This window comes from Limulus polyphemus, unplaced genomic scaffold (assembly GCF_000517525.1).
Source record: "Limulus polyphemus unplaced genomic scaffold, Limulus_polyphemus-2.1.2 Scaffold3003, whole genome shotgun sequence".
NCBI lineage: Eukaryota > Metazoa > Arthropoda > Merostomata > Xiphosura > Limulidae > Limulus > Limulus polyphemus.
This window is the reverse complement of record NW_013668613.1, coordinates 70,679-78,659: the sequence shown is the minus strand read 5'-3', so window position 1 is coordinate 78,659 and position 7,981 is coordinate 70,679. Positions and strand designations below refer to the sequence as shown.

The 7,981-nt window shown below is 35.1% G+C and overlaps 1 long non-coding RNA gene across 1 annotated transcript in view; it reads right to left on the bottom strand.

Annotated features, from left to right (window-relative positions):
• Window positions 1–7,981, bottom strand: part of LOC111088022 — a 29,366-nt gene that overhangs the window by 9,603 nt on the left and 11,782 nt on the right. The window contains exon 2 of the long non-coding RNA XR_002612645.1: window positions 2,712–2,727. This is a non-coding gene — a long non-coding RNA (uncharacterized LOC111088022). The remainder of the gene's footprint in view (window positions 1–2,711; window positions 2,728–7,981) is intronic.

The following is a 7,981-nucleotide window of genomic DNA, read 5'->3' as shown; positions in this document are numbered from 1 at the left end:
AAAAAAAAAAAAAAGTAATTAAACAACGGTCGCAATAATTTTGAGCTATCTTAACAGATAGGAACAACACAAGCCATATCAGATTTCAATTACAACTTTACGTTGTTAACTTTATTAAAAGGACTAGGTGACTGAGAGAGTGAAACTTGTTATATTTGGTATGATTAATTATGCTTTACGCAATAGAAACCATTCGTATTTGGACAGTTAGAACATAGATCCACGTACTCCTTATCATATGTATAACCAGTTGACGTTTCAGTCACGTGGGATGATAATCACACAAGCAGAAAAGGCAGTCGAAATACAGATAAAATGCTACCAAAATTTCTGATTTTTTGCGCAAAGCTACACAAGAGCTTTCTGCGCATAGTTGTCCCTAATTTTGAACTGATGGGAACTAGAAGGAACGCGTCCCCGCCAGTTCCTGAGTTACCCTTATCCGAGCTAATAGGAAAATGATAATAATTTTTATTGCGGTAAAGGACCGCGAACCATTAATTCTCAGATTCACATTACAAGCAAGCTGACTACTATTAGGCCCCGCCTAACCCAGAAATGCTATCCAGAAACACGAGATACAATATATAACTGTCTGAGTAAAATAAAAATCAATCATAAGAAGTAGAATGTGTATAAAATATATTATTAAACAAGTCATTTATTTTTTTTAAAAGGAATCTACAAAATGGCCATTACAAACACTAAAAGAAGGTAGATTTATAAGTCGTTTTGAATCTATGCAGATAATAAACGTTATCTCTGTCAGTACTAGCGGTTTAATTAACGTACTTTATATGAATTATTAAAAAAAACTTACGGAAGCGGCCATTTTACCCTCGTACCCATATTCAGTATAGTATACTCTATCGTTCCGACGAGACACAACTGCAAGCACGGCAATGCTGCAACTCAAGTAGAACACGAAGGCAAACAAATGGTACAAGAATTCCTGGAGAGAAGGGCAAGAAAAAATATAATTATTAGTATAATGCCCGAATAATGGAGCCGTAGACAAGTGGTCAAGGTAATAAACTGGATAAACAAATGTGTGAAGTGAAGGAGAGGGAAAAAAATCGGTGAAATATAAGTGTGTATCATAGATAAAAATTCAATAAATTGGTCAAAAATATTGCGAAGGAAAAGAAGATAAAAGAGCGAGAAAGTATATTTAGTACCAAGAAAACAATGCTGAAAGCATAAGAAAAACCAGTGCAATGCGAAGGTAATAAAGACAAAGGCAGGAAATGGACTGTGAGGGTAATTAAAGCACGGGTAAAATTAGTGGGGGTAATTAAATCACGGGTAAAAATTAGTGAGGGTAATTAAAGCACGGGTAAAAATTAGTGAGGGTAATTAAAGCACGGGTAAAAATTAGTGAGAGTAATTAAAGCACGGGTAAAAATTAGTGAGAGTAATTAAAGCACGGGTAAACATTAGTGAGGGTAATTAAGGCACGGGCAAAAATTAGTGAGGGTAATTACATCACGGGTAAAAATTAGTGAGGGTAATTAAAGCACCGGCAAAAATTAGTGAGGGTAATTAAAGCACGAGTAAAAATTAGTGAGGGTAATTAAATCACGGGTAAAAATTAGCGAGGGTAATCAAAGCACGGGCAAAAATTAGCGAGGGTAATTAAAGCACCGGCAAAAATTAGTGAGGGTAATTAAAGCACGAGTAAAAATTAGTCGGTACATTATCAAGAAGTCTAAGGAACAGGGCAATAATAAAAAACCTGTGAAGTTGATAAAGCTAAAATTAGGAAGGCGTTGTTAAGGTAACAAAGCTAAAACTAGATATAGATAATCATTATAATTTGATTACGGTGAAGCTCCCAAAAAATTGTTATCTTATAAATAAGGTAATTAACTTTGAGCAGAGAAAATATATCAATACATTTTGACAATGCAGTGAAGCTGAAGGTTAAATGGAAAAAAATCAATAATACAGGTTACAAAATAATAAATGTTAAGTCTGTTTAACGTTTGCACTTTGAAGCGAGGAATATTATCAGTCAATATTTAAAGAAAGACCGAATTAAAATTTGGACAGATGTAAACAGGTTATAATCGCTAGTTCACGTTAACGCCATCTCTTGTTAATTACTTCAGCTCATAACATAGCAAAACAAAGATACTCGATAATTTTTTAATTCTGTGAAAACTTTTATCATTGTCCTGCGATAACACAGGCCTGCAAATTTAAACTTCATAAAAGTTGTTTTAGTTTAAATAACGGATTTTTCCATAATTCAGTTACGTAGATTTTGAAAATAACATTCATTTTTTTTTCTATCACGTAAGAATATTTTACAAAACGGGAAGAAAGAAAAAAAACTCTTATTTAGATCAAATTATTATTTCGTTTACAACAATGAACATTTTATTATTATGTTTCTTAACAAATATACAAACAAACTGAAGAAAAGGGAAGAACATTGATGTCAAACGAATATACATCCTCATTCATCTAGATATATATTGTTTTGTGAAATCTACGTATTGTGGTATTTCTTTTATGTATTGTGTCTGGAGCATCTCATTTCAATGACCAGCAGTAATCAGCCATCATGATGATGTTCCACCTTCCCCGATACCTCCTCTTCATTTCCCCGATGTCTTAATGAAACCTTTCCCCTTGTTCTTCGCTGAAGGCACCGAGATTTTCAGGGAAACAGTCAATATTTGAGTTTAAGAAATGAACTTTCAAACTCATATTACAACCCAACTATTTTCATTTATCCAGCATGTTACTGACAATATTTGTGAAATTTGGGTCCTTGTTGTTTCCTAAAAAAGTGTCGATAAAATCTTTAAAGGCAATCCACGCTTCTTTCTCATCTTCCCTCATTGTCCTTTCGAACTGTTCATCCGAAGTAAATTTCCTAATCTGAGGCCAAACAAAAATCCCTTCTTTAAGTTTCGGTCCTGAAAGAGCTAGAAATTTCCCACATAGATAAACAAGATCCGTGAGCATCAGGTCTTATAGCAGATTGAAGGTTCGGATAAGAAATTTCATTTTTATTTCGAATGTTCTAGCCTTAAACGTTACACGAGCAAAAATAGCAGTTATCTCCTTGGTTTCTAGGCTCACGCCAGACCATTGGCATTCCAAAAGACAAATACGTTTTCTTACCTTTAGTCCAACTCTTCGAAACAAACGATGCAAACTTTGTGCGGAACCCATGATTGGGCTTGGTTCCTAAGTTTTATTCCAAAATACGCGTAATACGCTTTTTGACGGATAATGTCCTGGCCATAGTACTCAAACGCGTTGGAAATATTCCATCTATCAGGCAAGGTCCAGACGCCGATGTCAAACTAGCCAGCAACTAGGGAAAATCAGTTAAGGGTTAAAAGTTGAGTGTTGAAACCCATAACGTCTCAACTCCTACTGCCTTCTGCACCCAGTTGTGGAAAGGCAGTTACCCTTAATATTTAGATGCAACATTAAAGAAGAAATAAATCACCCTAATTTTCAATTTCTACAATATAAAACTCCCAACCTCCACCCTTTTATAAGATATACAATAAGGCTAAGATATTCTCATAGTAGAAATAGAACACTATATTTCTATAAATAACTTCAACGTAAAGTTAATGTAGGCATCAGCTTTTAAGCAGAAAAAACAAAAAAGTTCATCCGAGGTGTACCAAGAGACTTGACAGGTATGTGGTTGAATGGGCTGTTGTGGTTCTAGCTTCTTTGGCCAACTTTCTCAAGAATAGTCGTCGATGTCGAGATGTGGCCGATATCTTGGATGATTTTGGTTTATAAGCCTTTGTTAACTTTAATCACTTGTACGTTATCCTTATAAAGGTAGATGTGATCATGTTCAGTTTCATTGCATTTTTGGATCGAAGGGTTCTCTTTCATAACCTTAATTTGCACTTTGCTGATGAAGGCGTTGTATCGAATTGGCTTAAGGCATAGTTTCACAGCCTGTTGCTGACATAAACGGGTTCCTATTCGTTTGTTATTAAGTACAAAGCCACAAAATGGTCTTTGTGCTCACCAAAGATACAAAAACCCGGTTTTTATCGATATATGCCTACAAGACTTAGCACTGAGCTAACAGAGGCACTCCTGTACGAGCTTTCCCATTTCCTTGGTGCATTGATGGCTCACTTCCTCACAACTGAATCGCTTATGTAAATGTACGCTTGAGCTTGTCCGTCATTTAGTAGAACAACAATAACAACGAAAACGGAAGTTATAAAAACAAAGTCACATGGTATCGAAACCCGGTTTCTAGCGTTGTAAGTCCGCAGACGTTCCGCTGTGCCACTGGGGGCGTTGCCATAAGAAGGGTATATAGTTATAAATTAATTGTATGATTGAAACGCAAGAAAAGCCTATTACAATGTAAATTAATTCAATTAAAATTAATCATGCAAGATACTTTACGTGTGAGTTCAATGATGTGGACATGTGATAAGTTGGCCAAGGCATTAAAATGTTTAACATCATTTCGTAAAATCGACCTAAATAAAAAATAAACATCACATAGTGAGATATACAGAACAATTAAGTAGGTTAAAAAAAATACACGGCTATGTATTAGAAGATCAACAATGACTAAAACCAACCAAATTTTACCTTTGAAATGTACAGGCTACTGATGATGCATGTAGTATGCAGGTATACCCTGTTTTTACCTACCCCCCCCCCTTCAAAACGGAATTCTTCAAAAATTTTCATTCATTCACGTCTATGTAGACTTGATATAGAGAGTCTGTAAAGACAGGCGTTAAGTTCCTAGACAAAAGGACAACCCTGTTTTATAACTGTATCCTTCTCTAGGCACTAGACAAACAGAAGGACAACCCTGTTTTATAACTGTATCCTACTCTAAGCACTAGACAGACAGAAGGACAACCCTGTTTTATAACTGTATCCTTCCCTAGCCACCAGACAGACAGAAGGACAACCCTGTTCTGTAACTGTATCCTACTTTGTCTAGTGCTTAAGACAACCCTGTTTTATAACCGTATCCTTCCCTAGGCACCAGACAGACAGAAGGACAACCCTGTTCTATAACTGTATCCTTCTCTAGGCACCAGACACACAACCCTGTTTTATAACTGTATCCTTCCCTATGCACTAGACAGACAGAAGGACAACCCTCTTTTATAGCTGTATCCTTCTCTAGGCACCAGACAGACAGAAGGACAACCCTGTTTTATAACTCTATCCTTCTCTAGGCACCAGTCAGACAGAAGGACAACCCTGTTTTATAACTGTATCATTTCCTAGACACCAGACAGACAGAAGGACAACTGTGTTTTATAACTGTATCCTACTCTAAGCACTAGACAGACAGAAAGACAACCCTATATACTGTATCCTTCTCTAGGCACCGGACAGACAACCCTGTTTTATAACTGTATCCTTCCCTAGGCACCAGACAGACAGAAGGACAACCCTGTTTTATAATTGTATCCTTCTTTAAACACCAGACAGACAGAAGGACAACCCTGTTTTATAACTGTATCCTTCCCTAGGCACCAGACAGACAGAAAGACTATCCTGTTTTATAACTAGATCCTTTTCATGTCAATACTGAAGTCACGCTAGAAAAGTAGCTTGCTTTATATATTTAACTTTTTTAAGTGCGACATTTTTGGTGATGTTGTCATTCTTGTAATAATAAGGAAGAGTACACACTGCAGCTGAAAAAAAAGGAGGGAGTTCAATCCTCTCTCTATCCTCCTATGTCAACTAGGCTGCAACTATACTCAGGCAAAAATAAATAAATAAATAAAATTCGCCAAAGTTAAAAAGAACGTAGTTCCTGCCAAGATACCGCAATGAGTTTCTTTTTCCAAAGGCCAGATGGCGATGTATAAATGTAAGGGAATGAAACTAGTTTTTGTTCTATTTGAACAAGTACGTCCCCCTACATTTTTCGAGTACTGGTTGTTAAATATTGTTTAAACATAGCAAGTGAATGGTTAAGAATTACACGATAGTAGACACTGCCACAGGCATTTTTTCTTCTTTACTCGTTTTGATGAAGAAGAGGTAAATGATAAATACAATGATTATGAATTATTGTAGACAGTGAGTAATTTGCTACGTATTGTTAAAATGATTTTGAATTATTGTAGACAGTAAGTAATTTGCTACGTATTGTTAAAATGATTTTGAATTATTGTAGACAGTGAGTAATTTGCTACGTATTGTTAAAATGATTTTGAATTATTGTAGACAGTGAGTAATTTGCTACGTATTGTTAAAATGATTTTGAATTATTGTAGACAGCGAGTAATTTGCTACGTATTGTTAAAATGATTTTGAATTATTGTAGACAGCGAGTAATTTGCTACGTATTGTTAAAATGATTTTGAATTATTGTAGACAGTGGGTAATTTGCTACGTATTGTTAAAATGATTTTGAATTATTGCCGAACCACAAGAAAGTATTGTTTAACACACACACACATATATATATTATCACTACTCATAGTAAAAATATTAATAAAATAAAATTTATACTATTGATACTATTTTCGTTGTATTTCAATGGTCCTTAAGATAGTTTTATTCAGCAGATCTTAGGCTTAGGAACGAAATGAATGTACGCCGATACTAAACGAATAATTAAAACGATATATTGTGCAAGCTCTTTTTCCATCTTTAAAATCTGAAATGTTCTCAGATCACAGATTGATGCTCCAGACATGAGATTACAATTACACGGGCCTGTGAATTTAAACTTCATAAAAGTTGTTTTGATTTTAATAATGGATTTTCCATAAGTTAGCTACGTAGATTTCGAAAATAATATTCACTTTTTTCTGTCACGTAATGATTTTTTACAAATCGGGAAGAAAAACACACACACTCTTACTTAGATCAAATTTACAACACATTTACCACAAATATAACAGAATATGTTTGGGTCATTTATATAACCTGTTGTTGCCATAGCGACGAATAGAAAAAACTGAAAAGAAAAAATCAATGTCAAAGTTCACGCACAGACAAATACTGTCCAGAAAAGACACGTCATACGGCCTGTTAACCGTTTATATAATAGCGGTGTGTTTCTCGTGGTTTCTAGGCTCACGCCAGACCATTGACATTCCAAAAAGCAAATACGTTTTCTTACCTTTAGTCCATTGTCTCAACTCTTCGACACAAACGGTGCAAACTTTGTGCGGAACCCATGATTTGTCTTGGTCCCCAAAGTTTTATTCCAAAATACGCGTAATACGCTTTTTTGACGAATTCTGTAATGCTTTGCCTTTGTTTCTTTACCACAAATATAACAGAATATGTTTGGGTCATTTACATAATCTCGTGTTCCAATAGCGACGAATAAATACTATTGAAAAGAAAATTGTCAAAGTGCACGCACAGACAAATACTATTCAGGAAAGACATGCCGTGCGGCCTGTTAACCGTTTATATACTAGCGGTGGGTTCTAGGACGATCGATAAGACTCTCACGTCGCGATTGATATAGAGAAATCTATATCCAGTGGTTGTCAACATTTTAAACATAACAAAATGCGACCCGATTTCAATGAAAATGGTTCACTTATGTAAAAGTACATACGACGTTTTGTGAAAAATCTGTACGCGATGGAGAAAAATGGATATTATTTTCGGATTCAGCGTACAGGAATTACTGTCCAACGTGTACAAATTTCAAGACAATAAAACCATCGCAAGCCTGTGTTATCAAAGTATTTAATCAACCTACACACACACACACACATTAGATAGTTAAAATATCAGAAGCTTAAGTGGTAGAGGAATGATTTCCTTATCAATCTTGAATTTGTAACATTAGGATTCTTTTCACTCTTTAACTTTATCACATTTCCCCTAATATACCAACTATATTATACTCCTTACAATAGCCATTTTAAAAGTGCATATTTTATGTCTAATCAGTTAGTGCTTTTCAGGTTTAAGCGAATTAACTTCGTTTTTAAGTCTAGTTTTGTTTGTTTGTTTTGAATTTCGCGCA